The sequence below is a fragment of the Camelus bactrianus genome, chromosome 36 (assembly GCF_048773025.1).
Source record: "Camelus bactrianus isolate YW-2024 breed Bactrian camel chromosome 36, ASM4877302v1, whole genome shotgun sequence".
In the NCBI taxonomy this organism is placed as follows: domain Eukaryota; kingdom Metazoa; phylum Chordata; class Mammalia; order Artiodactyla; family Camelidae; genus Camelus; species Camelus bactrianus.
The window spans coordinates 13,649,790-13,677,072 of record NC_133574.1 but is presented as its reverse complement, the minus strand read 5'-3'; the positions used below and the strand labels follow the sequence as shown (position 1 = coordinate 13,677,072).

General features: G+C 34.5%; 1 long non-coding RNA gene across 1 annotated transcript in view; it reads left to right on the top strand.

Annotated features, from left to right (window-relative positions):
* The window catches only part of LOC141576186 (uncharacterized), a 54,587-nt gene that overhangs the window by 14,470 nt on the left and 12,834 nt on the right, over positions 1-27,283 (top strand). The window contains exon 2 of the long non-coding RNA XR_012504440.1: positions 23,040-23,178. This is a non-coding gene — a long non-coding RNA (uncharacterized LOC141576186). The remainder of the gene's footprint in view (positions 1-23,039; positions 23,179-27,283) is intronic.

Sequence of the window (27,283 nt, the reverse complement as noted above, 5' to 3'; positions counted from 1 at the left end):
AGTTTTTGTGATTATCAGCCACAACTACTCCTTGTAAACCTCATTTAATATATATATATATATATATATATAGTAGTGAAAAGTTTAGAGCTAAGTGGGGACCTTAGAGATGGTCTAGTCCAGTGGTTTCTTAATTTTTTAAGGGTGGGGGAAGGATACAGCAGTGGAACCTTCTTCTATATAAAAGAAATACAATAGACACTACTCAGCTGAGGAAGAGGTGAGGTCACGTGTGGAAGCTAGAGCTTTGCCTATTTAGTGTCCACCACCCTGACCTTGCACCAGATGCTGAGGCACCACACTGGAGCACAGTTTCATAATTATTGTCTTGGTCAAACTGATTTTATATATGAGAATATTCAGGTGCAGAAAGGTAAACCGACTTACACAAGGCTCCAAAGGTGGAAAAAGGCTCACGTGTTTACCAAAGAACATTTGTAGAAAATAGAAGGATTCCCACCTTCTCTCAGAGATGGACAAATTGGTGGTGAAGCCAATGGGCCAAATGTCTCTAAATCAAATCATCCAGTTTGGGATTGAGCCCTCAGCAACCAACAGCATTTCTCCAGATAAATGATGTCTGATTCCTCCACTGACAATCAAATCAAAAAAGATTATAAAATCTCACTCTTCTCTTCTGGACAATTAATTAGTTCATCCTGATAATGTAACTTCTAAAGATACATTTTAATTTCCCAGTTAAACTGTTAAAAAACTACCTAAAACAAAAACTCTGAAAGACAAATATATTGTATCTAATACAAGTGGCATGCAAATTAAATTCAAATTAACATAAAAGAGGCTTTAAAATTGGAAAAAAATTTGCAATTTCCCATTAAGCAGGCTGTTTAATTCCAACATGTAAAATAATAAACTAAGATATTTATTTTTTGCTTCCCACACTTTTATCTGTATTCACTTTGGTGATTTTAATCTCTATTTTGGATTTGAAAATTCTTCATCATAGTCTCTCCTGGCTACACAGGTAACACACTAATAGCAGAATCTATGTTTGATTTATCCTGTCATTATGGTAACCACTTACACATTTAATACTTATTAAATAAATGTACAAAGGGGATAGACCTAAGCTTCTCCTTCTTGGTCCTAAAATTCTTACTACCCCTCCTATAAAGGCAGGAGCCTCCTCTGTAGGACAGAGTGTAAATGTATCTCCTGAGAAGGATTCCCCAACAAGGGCTGTCTTTAGAGCGTGCTTTTAGATAAGATGTTTTTATGGGACATTTCAATAAAAGGATCAAGGACCTAAGCTTCCCAGTATGGTGGGAGTTGTGATGGGCATGGGAGGATGCTCACTTGGGAGGATGAGATGTTAAAGACAATAACAGTGAAAAGGACAGGGCAAGATGAAGGGCGATTGGGAAACAGGACCACAGAGATGTGACATCTACTTCCCACTGTCATCTAAGTGATACCTACTTGAAAGAAACATTTCTACAGTTAAATTCTATAATAGGGGGTTATTTAAATGAAGCACACATATTCTCAATGAGTAGATCACCTAATTTTTAGAGATTCAGAGTGCATTAGCATTTTCAGAGTACTTTTTACATCAATAACTAGTATTTATTCCTGTGTGCTAAATAAGTATGTGGAATTATTTCCATTTTGCTTTTAGACTTACTACAGCTTAACCTATTCACTGCACTGACACAGAGTAATTTTTCTAATGAATAAAAATGATAATGTACAAACTTGTTAAAGATTCTTTAATTTCTCCATCACCAGATTTATGAACATTTAGACCTATGTGTCAGGCCCCGTTTCTTACCAGCTTTTTCACCAACACCTTACATTTAGGTTATATTGCATTACCCAGAGTTCAGGAAATGTTCTTTCACACATCCATGTCTTTATTAGGTCTTGTGTCCTCTGAGGAGAAACCTTCTCCCCACTTTCACATCCTTCCATTTTACAGCCTAACCACTAATCCTTCTGTGAACACCTTCTAATGCTTTCCAACCTCACCAGCTACCCCAGGGTCTTAGCTTCTCTCTTCCGCAACTCTCCTCCACTGTATATAGTATCCAATATTCAAGTGAAGTATGAGTCCTCATTTACAGGTCTGTGGCCTCTCTAGATTACAAAGTATTTGGATTCAGTAACCTTGTCCTTTTATCACTGTTGCTGCTAGAATTCATTTCATAGGACCTGATACATAGTAACCACACAGTAAATACTTGCTGAATGAATGAATGAATGAATAGCCAAGGCAATCTTCACAGCCAAGGCTTCCCCATCCCAGCTCAGTATTCTTTCTGTTACATCAAAGAGACTCTGCCCCATGAAACAACAGACCCTGCACATTTTAACAAATGTATACAATTATTAGGAACTATTATTAGAACAGAGACTAGCACTACTGTTCTCATAGTTATGTCACGTAAGAAGTGTATTAAAGCTCGTTCTGATTTGTTATTTATACAAATCAGCTATGTCTGTCACCAGTTTAAATATTAGTAATTTAGAAAACAAAAGTTATTGACTTATCTACTCATCAGAAAACATTATGACAGATCTATTTACATACCTCTTTTGTCAGTTTATATACCAACTGGAAAAGAAGAGGTGTACAGTCAACTCTGAGGGTATAATTGCCTGCAAAATAAATAAGAGAGTATTTTAACACCTCCAAATGGACTTCAAACCTGTATTTAATTCTAACTTTATTTTCTAATTATAAACAAGATATAACAGATTTCAAATTGAAGGCATCATTCCTGGAGAATTAAAAATAGGGTGGACCCTACAGATTATCATATTCAGTGAAGTATGTCAGACAGAGAAAGGCAAATATCAAATTATATCACTTATATGTGGAATGTAAACAAACAAAAAAATGATACAAATGAACTTATTTACAAACCAGAAATAGATTCACGACATAGAAAAGAAACTATGGTTACCCAAGGAGAAAGGGGGAAGGGAAGAGAGATGTTAGGAGTTCAGGATTAACAGATATACACTATTATATATGAAACAGATAAACAACAAGGACCTACTGTATAGCACAGGGAATTATATTCAGTATCTTATTATAACCTATAATGGAAAAGAATCTAAAAATGTATATGTGTATATATATGTATATGTATATGTATATGTATATGTATATGTATATGTATACGTATATGTATATGTATATGTATATAACTGTGTAACTTTGCTGTACACCTGAAACTAATATTATAAATCAAATGTACTTCAGTAAAAACAAATAAATAAGATTTTAGAATAGATAGATAGGTAGGTAGATAAATAGACAGACAGACAAACAGTCTGGCTAAAACTAAAACACAAGGTGGAAATAACTCTTCAGGAGCCAGAGAGGCTGCAGCACACACTCGGGATAGGAGACTGCAGAGGCGGACTCTGCTGCTAAGGCCACAGCTCCTGCAGTAACAGTAAGGGCCATTGCTCATTACGGCAGCAGTACCTAGGGGTCTTTGGCAAAGGAAGTGGTAAGGCCATAATGTTCATGTTTTTATTCATTCATTCAATTCAATATCAAGACTTTAGACTAGAGCATGTCAGTAACTAACATTTGTCCTGTGACACTTACCTAGAAATAACCATAATATGATGAAAGCCTACAGATGCACATGCCACATGTCAGGGTCAAAAGGAAGTCTGTAGTGGGTGCTTATTTCAGAGTTGGTCCAATACATACAGGAACTATTTCTGTATGAAATATTTTACCCCAACTTTTAAAAATAGCTCCACAGGAAGAATGTCAAAAGTACTAAAGGTTTAAGTAGTAATCCAAGATAGGCAAATGGTAAATATTCTAAAGAAATTAGGATCAATAGCTTAGTTATGAATCATATTGATTCATTTGAATCATAATAATGTTCTCTCTGGTAAAATGGAGAAATGGAGGTATTATTGAGGCATCTCATAGAAAGAGGATAATCCTAGTTTATGAGTTGGAGTTGATAGACTTAAATACTGGTATACTATTTAATGACAATCTGAAATAAAATTTACCTTCTGTGTATGAGTCTGCATTGATATATGCAACCTCTCTCTCCTGGAGTATTTTCACATTCTCCTGTAGTTGAAGCAAAGCAGTCACTTAACTCACAGCATTTACAATTGTGGAAATACAAGCAAAACAAACAAATTAATTCAGTAAAAGAGTGGTTTGCAGGTACCATTATAAATCAAACGCCTATGCCTTTGACCATAATTTTAAGAAAATGCTATTAACTGCTTAATAATATTAATGCAATTAAAACAAGAAAGAAAAATATTAGTGATGCTGTAGCCACTTTTCATAGCAACAGCACGGAGACGCAGAGGAAAACTGCCCCTTATCCCCTGCACCATAATATGAAGGGGGAAGGCTCGGAGATGCTCAGCCTCACCCTGGATCTACTGGAAGAGAACTGCACAAAGTAAGGCCTGGAAATGTGTACTTTTAAAAGTTGTCCCTGGCAATCCTTACAGACATTAAAGTATGAGATCCCTTGACGTTGGGGATCCAAGTAACTTTACCATATTAAAAGTGAGGAAGTTGGAAATTTGATTTATCAAGAATTTTTTGAAAGAGAAGATATTGATGAAAAAGAAAAAGAAAGGAGGGGAGGATAGAGAAAAAACTAGAGGGAGAGAAGAGTGGCTATTAGGACAAAGACAAGACATTTCTCTCTCACACATACATGCACACACGCACACACATTCTAGAAAAATACAGCAGAAGAAGACTAATGCCATCACACACATGGGAATATGCAGAGAGAACTCTCTTCTTCTCTCTGTTTCTCTCTCTCTCTCTCTCTCTAGCTTGCTACCTTATAAGAGCAGTTACAGTAAAAATATTTAAAGCTGTGAGTGGTCATCCCACAAATGAGAATTCTCACCTCTGCACTTGGCCACACGGGATAGATGACAGCTGATTCTGCTGCAGAGTTTCCATTATGACAGAGCTACAGTAGAAATAAAAAAGATTCCTTAAATATATGTAAAGGTAAATGTGCTGCTGAATATGATCAAGAGGCTAGTAGAAAATGGGAAACAATATTCAAATTGTCTTTTAACTCACATGAATTTAAATTAATGTAAGGCATATTATCTTGTATCTTGGATTTATTTTATCTGTATTCTAAGCTGCTTAAATTATAGAAAGACACATGTATTTCTATATACATGTATTCACAAGAAATTACATATTTCTAAAAGTAAATGACCTTAATGAATAAGATCTGATTCATGTAAATAAGTGTATTATGAAATGCATGTTCATAACACCAACATAATAATAAGACTTTGCAATATACATGGAATCAAATGTGATACAAGTAACTGTGATTTTATTCCCATACTTATTTGATTCATATTATTATTTTAAAGTATGCAGAAATGAGTCAGAAGGAAAGCATTTTAAAAACCAGATACAATGATAAGAAAGATATGGCATTCTTCAAATCAATTCTATACAATTTGGACTCATAAATGATGAACAAAACAGAGGATAGTCACAGGAAAGTGCTTTTTGGTGCACCTGCCTTTAAAAAAAACACACAAGCCTACCATGAACATATAAGAACTTAGAGTTACTGGACAGAGAGCCTAAGGGAAGAAGATGAAAGAAGGGGGCCTATGAAAGACACTTTAAAATAAAGCATTAAGAGCCAGTGACAAATGAAAATTAATCATAATTGAATTAAAAATAAATCCTTGAAATTTTAGAGTAATTAAATTTACAAAATCATTGTATTATACTTCCCAATCAGGCACTTTTGTAAATGGTAAAATATACCTATGGTTACAATTTAGTACGGAATCCATAAAGGAGAGACTATAATCAGAGAATACACATCTTAAAAGAGCATGTTGTTTTCCTAGATAGAAGAAATCCAAGGAAACTGTAAAAACTTGAAAATTAATGCCAAGGATCTATATCAGATTTTCAATAAGCTAATTCACTTGTCAGAAGCAGCTTCCTAGGTTTGACTATTTTCTGAGCTTACAGATTTTACTTACTTATCACAAAACAAATACAAATAGAAACTAAAATATTTTAAAAATAATGAAAAACTTGGTTTGTACTTAGTAATTAAGAGGTTGCTCTGTTTTACCAAACTGATGTAAAAGCAAAAGCAAACTCTATTTCTTAAATTTTCTTGAGTATTTATCCAAATTAAAACAATATCAGGTAATGGAACACATCTGTGATTACCCTGAGATACATGTTGACCAAGAAGATACGTTTTCTGTCTTAGTTACCTCAGCCCATTTGTGGAACCCAGAAGTCCAAATTTTTCTGCATCCCAGCTGGCAAAAATGGTAGTTCTTCTCGGTCTCCAGCCTGTAATCATTGTTAACATACATGGTTAGGTACATCTGCCTAAAAACAAAGGAAAATTCACTCAAGTCACTTTCTGTCATCACTTGCCAAGGAAACATTATTTACCTCTACTAATCAGTTTCCCAAAATTCTGGACAACTTCTTATAAATCAGCAGTTCCACTGGTTAGGTCAGTACCTCCAAATACCCAGAAGTCCTGATGATCTCCCAGAATAACACACCTGTTTGGAAAGGAAGGCATTCAAAAGAATGACAACTTAGAATGTATTATAAAGAGCAGTAATTTATGTTTTTAAATTAAACTTCCTCCTGCTTGAGTTTCCTCCATAGAAAACCATCAAGGTAGTGTCTCCTTTTAGAATTTACCTTTTGTCCCCACATTTAATTATATCACATCAACCAGGAAAAAAATATTAAGAGTAGATTAAAATTTATCTTCTCTTACTCCTGTAATCTTTGTAAAAACAAAATGTTTTAAGACATTTTAAAAAATTCACCAACTCAACAAGTTTCACAGATCCTCAGGTAGTTCTGATTACATCATAAATGCTTGTGATTTTCTTGATGTTATGAACATGCATTTTAACCTTCCTAGAATTTCACAAAGGGAACAAATTACTTCACATACAGCATTATGTCTAACAGGTTCCTTCCAATGTTTTATTCTAAGTCTCAGAAGTACAGAAAACTGTTTAATAGGATGATAAATTCCCATATGCCCACCATCTAAATTCAATCATTGTTAATACTGTTGAACTATTTGCAAGCGAGTTGCGCAAATCATGACAGCTCTCTCCTATGTATTTAAGAATGCAACTTACGGTGAGATTAAAAAAAAAAATCAGTATTTTATATTTTTCCTCCCTCATAGCTCTATTGTTGGTATTTATTTAAACTTCAAAATCATTATTCAACGTGAAAAAGAATCTTGTTCTTAGCAATTTAAAAAAAAATTGTGTATTTGTCCATTTAGAGCTCAAATCAATTAAAGGATATAAGCCCCAGATGCTTTTTTTGATATTTTGACCAGGGAAAATTTCTGTTTCTGACTTTTCTCTTAAACTGTTACTGAAGCTACATACTCTGTTTTCCTTGTGTCTGTATGTGTCTGTTTATAAATCACATTTTACATTGTGTACCTCTAGAGGGTATTAATACATGAGATAATAAAGTCTATGTTAAAGGAACTCAGTTCTAATTGAGTTAAATAAACACTTTTTAAAAAATTCTTATAAAATAAAACTAAACTTCTAATATCTTAAGAGTTTTGAAATTTTAAAACAAGCTTCTTACAGAACTTATACAATACTTGCAGAATCCAAATTCACATTGCTAAGGCAAATCATTAACCAACAAGGCTCATTTAACCATTTTAGTTTAATAAAAACAGCTATCTCCTCTCTGATTCATCAGTGTGAAGTTTCCCTTTCCCTCTACATTTCAAGCCAGTCAAACTAAAGTTCTGATCATGCCATGCTGTTCCCCAACCCTGCACAAGCTGTCCTCTGCAGCTGGCATTTACTGCCTGTCTTGATTCTGTGGAAATCTTAGTTTGTGTAAAATTAAGCTCAATGAGCACACGGTCCGTGGTCATGCCTCCTTAACACCAGTGCTGTCCGGGGTTAGTAACAGTAACGACTATGCTGGTAAGCGCATGGGGCCATGTAGCAGTTAAGCGTTCACCACTGTGACCATCTAACCCACCCCCACAGAAGTGACCAGTGAACTTCGCTCCTTCCCCTCTTCTCTCCTACTCCTTCCCTTATGTTAACCTAGGGTTTTGCATGCATAGCGTTTTGACAGTTATCTGAAACACTGTTTTAAACCCTCAGTTGAAAAGGGAAGACAAAATGTTACACCTGGCCCAGAGAAGGAGAGGGCTGGGGAGTGGCCCAGAGGAAGCCGAACTGGACGCGCGGCCTCGGATCACAACACAGCCCCGTTCCTTCCTGAGTTTCGCAGCCGGGAAAGCAGAGGCCTGGGGCCCGGACCGCCTCGGTGCCTTCGGGGGAGGCCGAGGGAGGGACGGAGACCCGCGCAGGGCTGGGGAGGGACCCGCAGGGACTCACCGTCTGTGCAGCGGCTCCTGACCCACGGTGGACGGGCGGCGGTGGCGGTTGAGGCTGCGGTGCCGGCTGAGGCGGCGGCGGTGGCGGCGGCGGTACCGGCTGAGGGGGCTGAGGCGGCGGCGGCGGCGGCGGTACCGGCTGAGGCGGCGGCGGCTGCGGTGCTGGCTGAAGCGGCGGCGGTACCGGCTGAGGCGGCGGCGGCGGGGGTTGAGGCTGCGGTGCCGGCTGAGGCGGCGGCGGTACCGGCTGAGGCGGCGGCGGTTGCGGTGCCGGTTGAGGGGGCTGAGGCGGCGGCGGCTGCGGTGCTGGCTGAGGGGGCTGAGGCGGCGGCGGTACCGGCTGAGGCGGCGGCTGCGGTGCCGGATGAGGAGGCTGAAGCCGCGGCGGTACCGGCTGAAGCGGCGGCGGCTGCGGTGCCGGCTGAGGCGACGGCGGCTGCGGTGCCGGCTGAGGGGACTGAGGCGGCGGCCGCTGGAAGGACTTGAGGGACTCGAAGGCCTTCGCCAGCTTTTCCAGGGTCGCCATGGCGGCCTCCCGCCCCGCGGGGACAGCCCACGGAGTCGCCAGGCCTACTGGCGGCTCCGGTCAGCAGCGTTGGCAGTTAACGGGGCTCGAGGCCGCCAGCAGGTGCGGACCCCAAGCGCGCGGCCATCTTGAAGCCCTCCCGACAGCCCCCGCGGCCCTGCGTCCTGCCACGCTCCGCCGGTGGGGCGGGGCCGGGCCGCGGGATTGACAGCCGGAGGCAGCGGCCTCCGCCAATGGCTGCCGCGCCCGCCCCTTGGGCCCAAAGAGCCGCCACGGCTGCTGGAGTCACTTCTTCACGGCGAGGGGCGAGGGGTACTGCAGGGAGATCGGGAGGGCGGTTCGGGGGCGGGGTTGCGTGGCACGGCGAGGAGGGTGGGGAGGGCGGGGTGACTTGAGATTGAGGGTCTCTCTCGGCGAGGGGCGTCCCCGGACGACGCCTAGCGGGTGGCGGGGAGGCGGGGCAGTGGGCTGGGAGCCCGAGACCCCAGCGGGGCGCTTGCCCACCCCGCGGCGCGGGCGGAGGGCCGGCTCGCCGGACAGCCTGCTGTAATATGCTGACTGTTATATATTTGGCCTTACCCTTGTTAGTTGCCTCAAATCACTCCTTGTTCACCTTCATGATCATTACCATAGATATACTTCTTACAATCCTCGTACTTACTATGTTCCCTCATGCTACAGGGCCATACACATGGTATTCTCACTCTCAGAAATAATCTTTTACACATCAATGCCCTACTCCCCTCAAGAGATTTGCCTATCTAATTCCAATCACTCTCAGTGCTCAGCTAATTTGTGAATTCATAAAGCCCATTACATTAACATAATTTTTTAACACCATGTCATTCTCCTTTATCACATTATTAAAGTATACGTTATAATAAGATAAAAACTCTTCCATGCATGAAGGTAGTTATTAAACAATTAAGTTCACAGTATAAAGTTGTAAGTACATATACTGTATATTATGAAAAATGTTAAGGAATAACATACTATAGTTAAATGCATTCATAATTTTTCATAGAAATATGGGAATATTTATTCCAAGTTGGATCATCACTATATGTGTGTGTGTATATATGTATTTATCTCTCATCCTTCATTCACATTAAAAGTTCTGATAAAATATTGCCAACAATTGACTTTTATACCCCAAATTACCAATAAAGGAATAGGAAAGAAGGGAGAAAAGAAGAAAGGAAAGAAGGAAAGAGGAAGGAAGGAAAGAAGGAAATTGAGGGGTTTTAGAACTCTTGAGATTGAGACATATTAGATAAAGACTCTGATGTGTACATTTATATATGATAATTATTTTCCTGAAATTATATAAAAACACATAAAGAAAACTGAAAGCTAAATATAAAATTATTTACAACCCAAATTTGAGGTTAATTTATATCTTCAATTGATATGCATTTTTTAAAATTTAATATTACACTGTTCCATTGCTATAATATAATCAAATTCATAAACAGAAAACTATATATGATATATACATCCTCTCACCATTTATAACATCTCTGAAAGCATTTTTGAAGTAGAATATTTTATGTTTAAAGTTTTTATCATTAGAAAGGCTTAGAATGTTTTCACACTACTAGATTTAATTTATTTCATCGTATAATTTTTTTCCAATACATGAGAAATAATATCTTATATGGTTTTGATTCATTCTTTAAGCAGTTTGTTAATTTTGTGTAATAAGTGAATTCATGGAATATTGTTATAGAGTTAGACATTTTTTGTTTGAAGATGTCATCTTTTGTAGTATAATAATAAGGCCATTATTGTAGGAATGTGAAGGAGTCAGACATTGCTTTTAGTAAAAACATCACTCAAAAGGGCATATTGGCAATAGCAGCATGTGGTTAAGATCATGTCAATTTTTTGTAAATCTTTAACAAATTCTGAAATCACTCTGGTTGCTTACAAATTTATAAAACACAATTACTTACAGGAAGAACAAGGCTCTAGTCACTGCATGACAAAGGAATGCTGCTTAATAAATAAGTGAGGAGAAGAATTAAGTTTAATTCAAGGAAAGCAGCATTCTTAAAATATTTTGAATTGATTTGAGAAACAGGGATTTTATGATTATTTATTTAGTAGAGTTTATATAGACATTTATGTGTGTGTGTGTATCCTTCATCTCTGTATCAATTCAAATAAGATTTTGCCAAAAAAATAAACTTTAGAGAAAAAAATACCAATCAAAAAGAAAGAAAAGAGGAGGGAAGGAAAGCAGGAAGGCAACTTAACATCAAAAAATTTCATCATTATTTAGAGTAAAGATCTATATCAACTAAACATGTGTATTGTGACCTCCACATTCCACTAAAACTTATGCAATTTACCTATAAATATAAGCTTTTATTTGCTTCTACAATAAATAATACATAAATTTAATGAAACTGCAGCTCAAAAGAAGGAAATAACATTAGAAATTCAGTCATCCAGTGCAGTTGCTAAAGTATGGGTATGACCTGACTCTTAGCAATCAGAGAACAACCAAGAAAATGTGCCAAACGGTTGGATACCCAGATCTGTTCCCAGGGCAGGGAATAGGCATAGCAACATAAGTAAAAGAATATACCATGTTTAAAGCTTAATTATAATGCAAAATAGATATTTATCTATATCTATTTCAAAATGTTAAATTTAAAAGTGGACCAGAAAAAAATATAAACAAAATTACTTCTCTAGAGAAAACAAAGAATAGCCTTGTCTTCTTCTATTAAAGACTGACTAGCCACAATATATTATGGAAATAGCTATAAAGCTTTGAGGAAAATATTATAATTCTATAATTGTGTTACCACTAAGGTTGTTATGTTTGTAGTTAAGCCAAAGTAATACTAAGACATTCAAAGAATCAGAAGTAATGGTAACTATATATTTATCCTAAAAAAATAATAGTAAGTACTAAGAAAAGGATACATTTTTTAAAATGTAAGAAGTAAGACAAGATTATATAAATGCTATGTTAAAGGGTATTGAATCTACTGGTAGACAAAGTGAGGATCACGTCTATTTTGAAAATATTTCAAAATAAATGCCAATAAATAAAAATAATACTTAAAATGATATTTCAGTCTAACTTGTTTGATTTTGTAAATGCATGTTACTTTATATCAATTTGCATTATTGATTATTATATGGTTAATAACACAGATACAATTAAAAGAAAATGTATAAAAAAGTTGAGATAGCAAAAATAACTTTCTTTTCTAATATTTACAAATAAAAGATTTAACAGTGAATTTTTATCAATCATAAGTCTTTATATTTTCAGTAAAATATAAAATTATAATGGAGAAAAAAGTGATCAAAAATAATTCAAATAAAAATGTTAAGGAGAATAATCATTTATACCATTTGCCATCTACTTCTTGGTACTGTAACCAATCACGAGCCACTGTAGCAGCTGACCTCCAACACTCCCTGAAAGTTCAAGGTGGAGATTAGGAATGGGGCACTTTGTGCTGTGGGAAAACTGACAAAATAGAGATTCAGATAGATGTTTTCAGGAGAAAATTTTATGAGCCCCAATTCTTGCATCTCCTTATATCTAGAAGAGCACTAAATTCATTAACAGTGATGTCTGCTCCTCATAACTGGCAAAAGAACTCAATGTGTGTTTGACTGCACATACTCCCCTTCACTAAAATTACATATATAATACTGAGTTTCCCCCTGCCTCTTCAGAAAAGTTCCTCAGAGCCACCTGAGGTGCTGTCTCCTAGATTATAGTCCTCATTTAGCCCCAAATAAAACTTAACCCACAACTCTTATGTTATACAATTTTATTTCAGTAAAGAGCATGTATATTAAAATTGTTCAAAACATTGATGTCACAATTGATGAAAAGATACCTCTGCCTATATAATTTCGAATTGAAATAAAAAAAAAAAACTGGGCCACCGTGATAATGAATCTGTGTAAGGAGAGACATTTTCATCATGATGAATGGAAGATAAATCACTCTAAGCTTAAAACTATGCATCTGGACAAATTAGCAGTTGTGAGAATAATAACCAAATACACTTCTAGAAATAAAAAGGATGCCAAAAAATTTACACCCAGACATCTTCACAGAGAGAATTGCTGGAGGATGGACTTCAGCCCAGTCTGCTTGATGATCCACGAACTGGTCCAACACAGAGGGGAAGGAGAGGCCATAGAAAGAAGCAGAGCACTGCATTTTAGTGGGTGACAGGTCTTATCAGCAAGATAACTTACTTATGAGACTTGTCTTGAGCAGCCACAAGAGTCTCCTCGCAACCCCACCAGAATCTTAAAAGTTTATATAGAAGCCTTAAAATACTGTCCGGATAGTCTTGGCAACAAGCACATTACTGTCACAAGGCTAAGTACTTGGTAGGGCTTCTTCAGAGAAGGCAAGTGAAACACATTCCAGCAGTCATGTCCTCTTGATGATCCCTTCAAGACTGATCCATATCAGGTATAAGTAGTGGGGAAAAAGAAGAAAAGGAAAACAGAGTTAATGACTTCTTGGATATGTAAAACATTTTAAAATTTCTGTGCAAAGTTTATGATTACAATGTTGAGTATATTTTTAATGATTCCGTTCTGGAAGTCTCTATATCAAAGATTAAATTTAGTTAATTATGGGCTTGTGAGTAATATTTTTTCTGTCTCTAAATTTCATAACCTATATTATTCACTAAAGATTTTTGAGAATTTAATTACAAAGTTAAAGTCGTTTCAAATGCATAAATAAAGAGATATTAGAATGGTTATTTTAATAGAAAAATGCCAGTGTGAAGCATTAAAAACAATGTAACAGCATCAGTAAAGCTGAGTAATTATATTTCTTATGGTTTTCACAAATAAAAATTTACTTTGTTATTAATTATATTTAAAGTCTTTTAAAACCATAAGGGATTCTCAATATAGAATGTCTAATGTTCATAGAGCAAAATTGTGTGCATAATTTGATTCTAGGACAAAAACATTCATATATATAACATACACACACATAACTAATACCCAGGAATTACATGCAAAAAAAGTTTAATTATTTGTTACATTACAGTAAGATTTGATTATATTACTTTATTTGCATTTCTAAATTATGAAACATTTGATACATACAGGTTATGATTATAAAATATATATCCATTACTCTACCACCCAAACTGAGAAATAAAACATGACATTTCCAATATATTTACCCTTGCTCTTTTATGTTGCTTAAATCTAAAACTGATATAACTACTTTTTATAGTAATAGGTATTTCTTTCTGGTGTTTTTTTTTCCATATTTTATTTTCAATAATTTTTGTAGCATGTTTAAGTGTTCCTCTTGCAAATATCATAGAGATTCCCCCCAAATATCTGAGAATCTATGCATTTTAATGTCTTTTAATAGGAAAATTGACTCAATTTAGGCTTATCCATATGTATTATTGACTAATTTATTTATGACTGTCTATTTTGTTTTCCACATAAAACTTTGTTCATTTATTTTCATTTTTTTGTGTGACTTTCTTTTGTTTTTCCTTCAGATGTGTTTTTCAGGCATTAAACACCTCATTCTTTATATCACTGAAGATAACTTCATTTATTTCATACTTGTATAATATTTTGGCTATTTCTAGAATATAAAATTCAGGATGACTTTTCTACAAAACATAAATTTCAAGAAGCTGTCTTCTTTAATCCAGTTTTGCCAATATTATATAAAAAACAACCTGTTTGTTGTTTTTTCCTGATAGTTATTATTCTGTAGTTAAATTTTTTCTAATTATATATTTTTATGTATTTTCTACTTTATATCAAGAAACTAGTCATTTTAACTGGTTTTTATATTATAGGTACATTATGGTATTTTGCTCCATCTTTGGAAATTTGGTTCTGTTATTTAAAGGATTATCTAGTCCATATTTTGACTTTGTTCACTTTTCTTTTTGATAAAGCACCAAAGGCATGATCAACGAAAGGAATAATTTCAAAGCTGAACTTTTAAAAAAATTACAATTTGTTTTCTTTGCAAAATACATTGTCAAAAGGATGATAAGACATGCCACAGATTGGGAGGATGTATTTGCAAAAAATATATCTGATAAAAGACTATTAGCCAAAATATACAAAGAATTCTAAAAAGCTCAACAATAGAACATTAAACAACCTGATTTAAAAAATGAGCAATTTACCTGAGCAGACACCTCACCAAAGAAGATAACAGATAGTAAGCAAACATATGAAAATATGTTCAGCATTATATATCATTAGGAAACTACAAATTAAAACAAGAAGTTACTACTACATACCTATTAGACTAACCAAATCTAGAACACTGACAACACCAAACATCCTGCCAAGATGTAGAACAACATGAACTCTTATTTATTGCTGATGGAAATACAAAATGATTAAAACAGTTTGGAAGATAGTTTGGCAGTTTCTTACAAAACTAAATGTGCTCTTACCATAAAATCCTTCAAGTCAACTCTTTGCAGTTTACATAAAGGAGCTGAAAACTATGTCCACATGAAAACCTACACAAGGATATTTACATCAGGTTTGTTTGTAATTATCAAAACATGGAAGCAACAAAAATATCCTTCAGTAGGAGAATGGATAAACCATAGTACAATCAGACAATGGATTATTATTCAGTGCTGAAAAGAAATGAGCTATTAAGCCATAGAAAGATAATATAGATCCTTAAATGTATAATGATAAGTGAAAGAAGCCAATCTACAAAGGCTATGTATTATAAGGTTCCAACCTCATGATATTCTGGAAAAAACAATACTATGGAGATAATAAAAAGATGAAAAATTGCTAAGTGTTATGAGAAAGGGAAGATTGATTAGGTAAAGCACAGAGGATTTTTAGGGCAGTGAAACAATTGTGTGTGGTACTGTAATAGTGGATAAATACCATTGTACACTTGTCCAGACATATAGAGTATTCAACACCAAGAGTGAGTCCAAAGGTAATTATGAGTGATTATAATGTGCCAGTGTAGATAAATATATATTTATATATGCTGCTGGGTCTTATAGATCCCAGGACATGGGCTTCCTCTGGGAAGAATGATTGTGGCATCAGGGTCTTGGTCCTCTCATATATGTTGATATAGGGTAGACTGATAAAAAAGAATGTCGGGATATTGAGAAACTCAAAATTAAAGTGAGAGGATTTACAGTAATAAAAACAAACAAATCCCTTGAAACTTTGTAGATTAATTAGACAAAAAAGTTATAGAGAGGATTTTCTTATAGAGTTTCCAACTTTTGTCTAACAATTTGTACACCTCACAGAATATATATTTTTAAAGGTACATATAAAATTGACAAAAAGTAACTATGTAGTAAGTCAGAAAGGAAGTGTCCACAAATTTCATAAGGCTAAAGTTGTACTATTTTCACAAAAATAACTAAGATAAAATTTAAACAACAAAAGTGGATAATTGTCTGGCTAACTGAAATTTATGAACCTTCTTTTTGAAATTAACTAAAGCATGTACTTTATTATTAAAGCCCCTAATGTGCTTTTATTTTTATCCTATTTACCTCTCTTTCTTCACTATGGAGGTATCCTGAGATTTTAAAATGCATTCTCCTGCTTTTCTTTATAATTTCTTGAACACACATATATATCAATAAAATGATATCATTTAGTTTAAGTTGCCATTTATATTTATTAAATGTTATATTTTTGTTCAATTTCCCCTGAAACATTCACTTTACTACAATTTTTATATTTAGAATTATTAGTTTTTATAAAACTTAAATTTTTAGAATGCAACTTAGAAATTACTCCATTAATCCATTTTCCAAAAAGTGGATATTTGAGTTATTTACAATGTTTGATTACTATAAGCAATGATGTTATGAACATACTTGTATATTTATCTTGGTGAACACAGAACACATGCAGAAGGTTGAAGGTAACTTAGGAAAAAAATTGCTGGAGTTCGTGTGTGTACACCTTTAATTTATAAGGATATTATAATTTTCTGAAGTTAATGTAATAGAGGAGAACAAATCTGACTCTATATTAGATCTGTTCCTTTAGTTTTGACCACTGTGTCCTGTTTCCTAGGCTTAGTCTTGCTAGCTCTGCACTCACATAAAGATAAGAAGCTGCAGAATAGAGAATAACACTTGTTTGTTGGAGGTTTACAGGGACACCATGAACTGACCCACATGGACAGCTGCAAGAACAAAGAATTTCTACAGCAAGAAGTTTGCAACAACCAACCATACACCCTCCCTTGTTTTTGTTGTTTGTTTTTTGTTTTTTGTTTTTGTTTTTGTTTTGTATAAAAGAAGCCTGTATTGTGACTGGATCTGGATGGTTCTCCAAGACATTAGTCGGCCATCCTCTCGGTCTGCCAGCTTTCCAAATAAAGTCGCTATTCCTTGCCCCAACACCACATCTCTTGTACTTAAAGTTTAAAGTTTAAACTTAAAGTTTCATATTTGTGTGTTTTTCTATCTTTTCTGCTAAGTGTTACTGGCTAATATTTATGGCTGGAATTTACACTCACCTAATTTTCTTCAAGAATAACTTGACTATTATTGGCTGTGTCTTTTTCCATATAAATTTTAGAGTAAGTTTGTTGAGTACCATTCAAACCTCTGCCAGAATTTAATCATAGAGATTAAATCTGGATCACTTTGGTAAGATTTTATATGGTTAAGATATTGGCTTTCCATATTCATGAAGAAGCTATATTTATCCAGTTACTTTTGTATCTTTAATGCATTTCCACACAGTCATAATTTTTTTTTTTCGGATGGCATGCAAGACTTTTATTTGGTGAATTTCTTTTCTTCATATTTTTCTGTGGTTAAAATTGTATCTGTTTATTGCATTTCTAACATTTTGTTTCTAGGCATAGAAATACACCTGATACTTAGTCTCTGAAAACTACTCTTTTTATACCTATCTTTTTGATTTTTTTAACATAAACAGTTTAGATTATTTCATTCAGATTCTAGTAAATAATACACTTGATTCTGTTTCTTACTAAGGTCTTAAGTACCTCCCTTACAATGATGAATGGAAGAGGTCATAGAGGTTATTGTTAACTTGTTTCTAATTTTGAAGTTAATGTTTTTACCTTTTTTGTATTCATCACAATAGTTTACTTTGTTGTTTTTTTTTTTTAGGTATTCTTTGTCAGAATAAAGAAGTTCTTTCATTTCTTATTTTCTAAGAGCTTTTTATTAGGACCAGTATTGGACTTTAATCACGTATTTTCTCTGCATCTTCTGAAATGATCAATTGCTTTTCCCCTTGTAGTTTTGTAATCTATTAATGTGCCATATTACATTAATTTATTGTATACAGGCAAATTAATTTGCATTGTTGGAATAATCCCATTTATTTTTACAGGTCAATTTTGCCTACAGATTTATATTTTTCTACTGTATTTACCTATTTTTGTTCTGTTATTTTGTGTGATAGTAAATATGAGACAGTTTACACTTTAAGAGTTAAATATGCAATGTTGAATGTCACTTTTTTCATAAGGCGTACATGAGCTCAAACTATTTAAATTTTGAGTTGTGAACAAGTCACATTTAGTCAACCTGAGGTGAAAGAGTCACGGTGAAAAAACGCCCACTATAAAAGTATGTAGAGTGAACGCTAGGGCCTTGCTTCACCTAATCCACACAATTGGATATTTACATTCGCTTTTCTCACAGGAGGGTACATCCTTCTTTCAATTTTATATTTATATATAACGTCCTGAAAGAAGTATTTTCTTGTCAGAGATTTTACAGTTACTAATAATTTAATCTAGTTTTTAAAAGGTCCATGTCAAAGTGTACCAAATAACTGCTTCCAGAGATTTGAGGTGTGACTATAATCACTGAAAATACAGTTAATTTATGCCAGATGACTTTCTATTATTAATGTACATATGTACATGAAAAGGTTGTTTTAGTAAATTTAGTAACTTATACAAGGACTAACAATACAAAGGTCCCTAAACATTTAACTTTTCATTAGTAATATATTTATGTGTGATCATTGTTTGAGTCACATAATACTATTTATTGCTCATACATGATATACCAACATCATGAAAGACATAGCTCTAAGGACTAGAGGTGTATAATATAAAATAAGAGTGTGCTTTATTTTAAGGAGTTAACAATTGCATATTAATGGCTTTAAGTCTAGCACATATTTCTTTCTCTTAGTGGCCTTGAATTTTTATATTTATGTTGCCTATTTGTCATTTTTTGAGCCAATTCAGATGAAACACAAACACAACTCTAAAAAATTACCTAAACACGCTGACAGAACTTTTTTTTTAAATCAAGAATCAACTCCATCACTGTCTTCCATGTTTATGTAAACTGGTTAACTACACAGGGAGCTTACAGGGCCTTCCGAGGAGAATAATTTGCCTATACTTTGATGATCACTTAAGAAATTGTCATGGATACATTTGGCAGAATAGAATCATTCATATTATTATATTTACACCATTGATGTTTTCACTGTTTCTGCCTTTGTTGCTTGGTTCTTAAATTATAGTTAAATAATGATGAAGCCTCTGTTTCCTTAAAACAGAGAACACATATTTATACTCTTGTAAATATTTTTAAATACAAGATCTAAAAAGAAAAACAGATCTGTTATTGCAATCACTATAAACCACAGATTCATTTGTGTCTGTCAGCTATGGGTCTGCAACAAAACATCCCAAAGCTTAGAGGCTTATAAAGCTAAGTATTCTTATGCACTGACTAATTGTTCATCTGGGGTTCTAACTCAAACTGCTGACCCACTGGGCCAGCTCTGCTGAGAACTCTGATGCCCTCACTTAGGTTTAGTTCCAGGACATGGGTTCAGTTCAGGTCTAATCTTAAGTGCCTTTGAATTGTTTGAGGCCAATCAGTCTACTCAGCATGTCCTCATGGTAGAGGTAGAGTACAAGACAGAAAGCCCAGTGCATAAGCACATTTCAAGCCTTGGCTTGCATCACATCATATCTGCTGATAGCCTACGGGCCAAAGCAAGTTACAAGTTCAAGCCCAAAAGTAGGAGAAGATAAATACTCCTCATGTGGAAATAGAATGCCAAAGGATATTCTAATACACACCATAAACTTCTCTGAATTCCACTCAAAAGTTCCCCACTGAAAATTAGAAGCTTAAGTTAATTATAATGGTTAGTAATTTAAGAAAAGACCCTTTTGAGAAAAAGGTCTCTATATTAACACTTTCTATATCACTAACATTTAACACAGTGCTGGTCACGTATTAGGCACTCTCTAAATGTTTACTGGCTAGCTGACTGGGTGACCTGGTGTAAGACATCAATATAATAATGTCCAACTAAAAGAAAGTTACATTACTGTACCAAGAACTGGATTGTCTTGCCCACACAGTTTTTAAAAAATATGCATATAAAATATAATATACACTATAATTCACTCAATTCACAATATGAAACACAACAATGAAGGTAATATTCCCACTGGATATTCCCCATTGACATTCTGTAATGTATTAACTCTCCTGGAAGGAGTTGCATTAATTATTAGATATTTAATTAGATTTTCACTAATGGTGTAAACACAATATGAAAATTCACTTTGATTTGCATTGTCATTTAGAATTACTAATCAACTGAGAGTTATGAACAATCATGGCAGGAGACTGAAACTTCAGCATTGAAGGGTTTTTAAAATATGCTTGGCATCATTAGATGAACATATAGTCTCAATTACAGAATGTGAAATTCCATTAAATTATCCCATATGAGCCAATGCCCAGAGGACCATTTCTGATCAGGGTAGAATAACTCATTTTTGAGGAACTTAGGATGGAAAATTTTATATTTTAATGAAAAGTCACATCATGAATACTCTTTATTCCTTCACTGTAAAAGGCAGGAACTGTTATTCCCCTTCACTAAGAATAACAGTAGCTTGAAATAATAAACAGATTTTGGATTTAAAAACTAGAAAAACTCTGTAATTTTTACTTATTTTGCCAGTGTTTTTCTTTAGAATTATTAATAGTAAAAATCACAAAGTCACTTGGGATCTATGTCCCACACCTTGTTTTTAGTATTGGCTAAACGAGCTAACCCTGCCAATAACACATACCTTTGCCCACAACAGGCATGTGTGTGTGTGCCCCCACATGCACAACACAATGTATCCACACATCCTCCTTACTACTATTTATTGTAGTATAAAATCTCCTAAGTTTAGGACCAAAGTCATTGTTTTGAACTCTATGTCTCTGATGAAAACACAGAAATGAATTCTTCACTGCCTCTCCTATGAAACAGTCATTGTCAAATACTTGCACTGCTCTGTAACTACTGACTACATGTCTTTCACTATCTTAATAAGACCACATACTCCCAACATCAGGCACTGTGGTTTGAACCTCAGTCTATATACCATGTACATAACAAGACCTAGCCCAGATTTGTTAAAATCTGTTTTCTGCAATAGGGCCATAGGTTTGATTGGGATAGTATCTTGCAAGGTCTCCTTTGATTTTTGCTTAAAATGAGTTTCTAATTCCTCAGTTGTTTTAGTTATGATTAGGTTTGCAAATCCAAATGAATTTGGAACAAACCATAATCAACATTTGTATGACTGAATCATAGAAATATGTGCACAATTGGTAAAATATATACCAATTGGTGGTTGGTGTAAGTAGTCAGTTGTATTACAAAAAGCAATAATAAAATAAAGCAGGCACATGAAAAGTTCAGTAACTTATACAAAAAGTTTATTTATGATCTATATAATTTTTCTTACTTTATCTGGGTAATTTTCTTTTTTTATCTATCAAATGATAGGATTAAGAAAGATAATTTTGAAAGTTCTCTTCATTTCAAAGAAAAATATAGTAGAACTTTAAAAATCTATACATTAATGGCATTTGCATTTATTTATACACAGTTCCTATGTGTTTCTGGCCAGAAGTAGAAATTACCAGCTTAAATGTGTGTTGGTCTCCACTGTTCATTAGCTAAAATTGAAGTAAATAAGTATTAAATATCATAACTATTAAAAACTCAAAGCACTGAATTTCCTTCCAACTAATTTTATAAGAGCAGCAGTTACATAAAATTCAAATCTATATTTATAATTTTCTTGGTAGTACAAGAACTTCAGAATTTCATGTAATAGAATTTGTAAGCTATCCACCTCTTTGTCTGTATGTGTCGTGAACATTAAATTATTAATGTATTATCTTATAAGTCACAAGTAAGGATTTAGTTAACAGATGATTATTGAAGTTTTTATGTAAATTGTGCATACTGCACTGTAAAAATTTGAAATCTACAATCATAGACTATAGAACAAGCAGATATACACAAGACAAGTTAAGCCCACACTGTTTCAAGAGGCTTCTAATTTTAAAATATATTAAATATTTATTTTCACAGATTGATGTGTTTAGGCAAATCATTTTAAAATATGTTGTCACAATTACTTTGAAACAACAATAATTTTTATCATTATTGTAATTTTCAGTGTATATTCACATGTGATTCCAACAACTATGACACTGAGTTGCTGAAGTAAAATCAAACATTTTAGAAATAAAGAAATTAAAGGACAGGAAAATTAATTGACTTGCAGCAATTTTTTTATACTGTCATTTTGGCTAAGCTAGAATAGTTTACAAGAATCCCCTATCCTGTATGATAGTTTGTTAACTGGCCCAAATAAGAAATTCTTTTTACAAATTTTGGAAGGGGAAAATAAAGCAGCTCATCTGAAATCTGTTAATTTAGAGGTACAAGTAACAAAGAGATACATGCGGATTGTAGCTAGTTCTTGCTGTCTTTGGCTCCACACCCACATCATCTTCCCAAATGAAAATCTTGCTGACCAAGAGCCACTGAGACCCAACAGATATGTGGAGACAGCAGCTTTCCATAATCTTTTGCACCAGGTCTCCTTTGCAGACCCACTTGGGCAGCCCAAACTGCTTTACTTCAAAGGGTTTGTTATTGTCTTTTCCATGAGCCTCCAATTCTCCCTTTTAGAAATTTATGACCCCAGCAATACACACAATTTGGGGAAGTGCTATCACATATCTAACCCCTTTTCACATAATACTCATATTTGTTTTCATTTTCAGATTGAATCTGACTGAGACATAACTTCGATGAGATCACACTGCTATTAAACGTCAGTATTGAAAATCAAATATTTCATACTATTTCTCAACCTTGAAAGAAAGAGTATTTCCAAAAAAAAAAAAAAGAGGAGTTGTTAAGGTATGTATTTACTAAAAAAAGAATTTGGGAGCAAGGAATAAGAGGTTTCAAGAGAGATAGAAGTGAGAAAAAAGGAGATAATCTAGCAGGAGAGAATGATTCATGCTTAAGAATGTTTTCATGGTAGCCAATGCTAACTACCAGGTGGCTGATTATATCAGGAAATACTGGTATAATTGATAATATGGAAAACTTTCAAAGCTTCATGCCCTTAATTTTCATTGAAGATGAAAATGTCCTGATTTTGTATATAGGCTAAATGTCCTCATATATGTGTGTGTGTGGATTTAATCCAAATTTCAGTGGATTAAACAACAAAGATTTAGAATTTACTCTAGCAAAGTCTGTATCCAGATAAGAAGCAAGATGAACTGTCCCACAACCAGCAACTCAGTGATTCAGAATACAAGGAAAGTACCACCATCTTGAAGCAACATCATATGGAGCTTACTGCCTCCTGATGGGCATCTCAGAAAAAGAGGCACCTGCAGAGCCATTGCTGGTTTTTCCATGTTTTGTGCCAAAACTTATACATGTAAATTTGACTCATGGCCATTGGACAAAGCTAATCACATGACCTTAATGATCTTCAAGTGGATAAATAATGTAGTCTTGCTTGTGCACAGAAAGGATACTGATGAACACTGATAATATTCTTTCCATAAAGCTTAATATTTGAAATAATTGACTTTGGCATAGGGCTTTATGATATTGGTCATATTAGTTAAATTATCTTTTCCTCAATTTTCTCATTAATAAAATGGAAGGCAGTAATATTCCCCTATTAGAACAATTAGGGAATCAAATGCAGGCATATAACACTCAATAATATTAGACATTATCAAAATCATCATTATCATCATCATCATTCTCTATATCTCTAGTCTTTGACAACATGTACCACTGAGGCTGATAGATTTTGACAAAGAAAATAAAATATTAGAGCTGGAAAGAATTTTAGAAATTACCTACTCTGATCCTGTCCTTTCATTTATGAGAAAAGAGATGTCCATCAGTTAAGTGACCTACCTGGGCCCAAATCTCCTTAACAGCAAAATTGGAAACAGATGTCTAAGTCCAGTGTCCTTTGTTTTCAAGATAGGGAAATTAGAACTTTCTATCAAGCATAGACTGAAGATATCCAACTCTTTCGTACACTGCTAAATCTGTTCCATGTTACCTTTGTTCATTTTACTCCATCAATTAATTGACATTTTGTAATTAATTAAAATCTTCCCAAAGGTGTCAGCTTAATGATTTTATAAGCATGGCAGAAATATGTTGATATAGTAAAGCCCTTATTGCCTGAGCAAATGCATTTTCCAATTTCTAAGATCTAGTCACCCAAGGAAATTTTGCTTACTGTGCTAAAAATTAGGGATTTTCATGGCGGGAAATGAACAAGAAAAAATTAAAATTTAAACTGTTAATAGGTCAGTTTACCTAAAATATTTAATTATTGAAAGAAAGTAGTATTTGACTTATAATGATACAAATGATTTTTTATTCTCCCATTTCCACCAAAAAAGAAAAAAGATGCTATTAGAATTGTATGGTTCAATAAAACCTTACAGAACACAAAATCAAGAATATAACTAAGATTCTTGCCATTATGAACTTTCTTTGGGGAAGAAATTTGTACCATCTGGAAATATATGAATAAGACAGAAAAGGCCAGGTGACAAAAACACATTAAATTGCTTAGTAAATGGGTAAAACTTAAAATGTTAAATGCCAAAATGTCAAAATTCCACTTCAAGTTTAGAAATGCTATTTTGAAAGACTTTCCAAAGCATTTTACCACTTTTTCTATGAAATCAAAAATTTCTTTTTAATCAATCACTTACAGATGCATAAGAACCTCATTCAGACTCACAAAAAGACCAACCAAGAAATATGTTTGCTATATCCATGGCATGCTGCAGACACAATTGAGAAAAAAAGAGAGAGTGATGACTCTGTGTGTGTGTGTGTGTGTGTGTGTGTGTGTATGTGTACGCATGTTTTGGGGGAGGGGCAGGAGGTTTGAAGGTGAAGTAGACAGGGAAAAAAGAGGCTTTGTTTATGGTGTTTTAAACTTAACAGATAATAAAAACACTGATGTAAATTTATTTAAATCTGCAATGTTTCATCATTACAAAGAATGGAAATCAAAATGCATTAAGGTTAAAGAAACCTAGAGGCTAAAAATAGAAAGATGTGTTGCATAAATGAACTGCATCTAAAAACTGTTATTCTCATTAATGTGTATTAAGAATCACAATTTCTGAATGACGGCCATTCTGACTGGTGTGAGGTGATACCTCATTGTAGTTTTGATTTGCATTTCTCTGATAATTAGTGATATTGAGCATTTTTTCATGTGCATATTGATCATTTGTATGTCTTCCTTCGAGAATTGCTTGTCTAGGTATTCTGCCCATTTTTGGATTGGGTTGCTTATTTTTTTCTTATTGAGTCATATGAGCTGCTTATATATCCTGGAGATCAAGCCTTTGTCGGTTTCACTTGCAAAAATTTTCTCCCATTCCATAGGTTTTCTTCTTGTTTTATTTTTGGTTTCCTTTGCTGTGCAGAAGCTTGTAAGTTTCATTAGGTCCCATTTGTTTATTCTTGCTTTTATTTCTTCTAGGAGAAAATTTTTTAAATGTATGTCAGATAATGTTTTGCCTATGTTTTCCTCTAGGAGGTTTATTGTATCTTGTCTTATGTTTAAGTCTTTAATCCATTTTGAGTTGATTTTTGTATATGGTGTAAGGGAGTGTTCTAGCTTCATTGTTTTACATGCTGCTGTCCAGTTTTCCCAACACCATTTGCTGAAGAGACTGTCTTTATTCCAATGTATATTCTTGCCTCCTTTCTCAAAGGTGAGTTGACCAAAAGTTTGTGGGTTCATTTCTGGGCTCTCTATTGTGTTCCATTGGTCTATATGTCTGTTTTGTTACCAATACCATGCTGTCTTGATGACTGTAGCTCTATAGTATTGTCTGAAGTCTGGGAGAGTTATTCCTCCAGCCTCTTTCTTTCTCTTCAGTAATGCTTTAAACAAAAACAAACAAACAAACAAAAACAAAGCATAAGTAAAGGACAGAAATAGACTCACAGACAGAGAATACAGACTTGTGGTTACCAGGGGGGTGGAGGGTGGGAAGGGATAGACTGGGATTTCAAAATTGTAGAATAGACAACACTGTATAGCACAGAGTAATATACACAAAATGTTATGATAACTCACAGAGAAAAAAATGTGACAATGAGTGTGTATATGTCCATGAATAACTGAAAAATTGTGCTGAACACTGGTAAAAATAAAAAATAAATAAATAAATAAAAGAATCACAATTTCAATTTATTTGTCAATTATTCCTGAGTTAAATGAAAAATAAAATTAAAAAGTCACAATACACTGTATTATATCTTACAGAACAGAATGGGTCTTTAAACAGAACAGCAATGAGTTGGGGGAAGTACACAAGGCAGAAGTCAGAAAGGCTAGTTAGGAAAGTACTGAAGTTGACCAGGAGAGAATGTAAAGGGTTATAAAAAGGTGGATTTATTCAAGAATTATTAAGGAGATAGAATTGATGGGCTTATGTACTATTTAAAAGTAGGACATGAAGTCGGCAAATATAGATTGACCTTCATTCAAGATTCTTGCTGGAGTAACTGAGTCAAAGGAGTGACTTACAGCAATAGAGAGTGGGGAAGAGATAAGAAGATAGGGAAATGCACCAAGTGTACTGAATTCAGTTTTAGATATGTTGGGTAGTCTGTGCCTGATTTTAGAAGACATACGCAATTTTGGTATATAAATGAGTACTAGTTTAAACCACAGCTTTTGATATTATTCCAAAACTGTATATAACGGACGATCCTTAAGAAGACCAGCATTTTAGGCATTATAGGGGATGGTAAATCCAACTTTTTTAGAGACATAATAAAGATGAAAGAGCCTGACAAGAATACTGGATTGGATAAAGAAAAGAAAAGGCTATGTATTAACCGATGAGGCCTGTATAATACCACAAACTAGATGGCTTAAGCAGCGATTTATTGATTAGGATGCTAAAAGTCTGAGATCTAGGTGTTAGTGGGGCGGATTCCT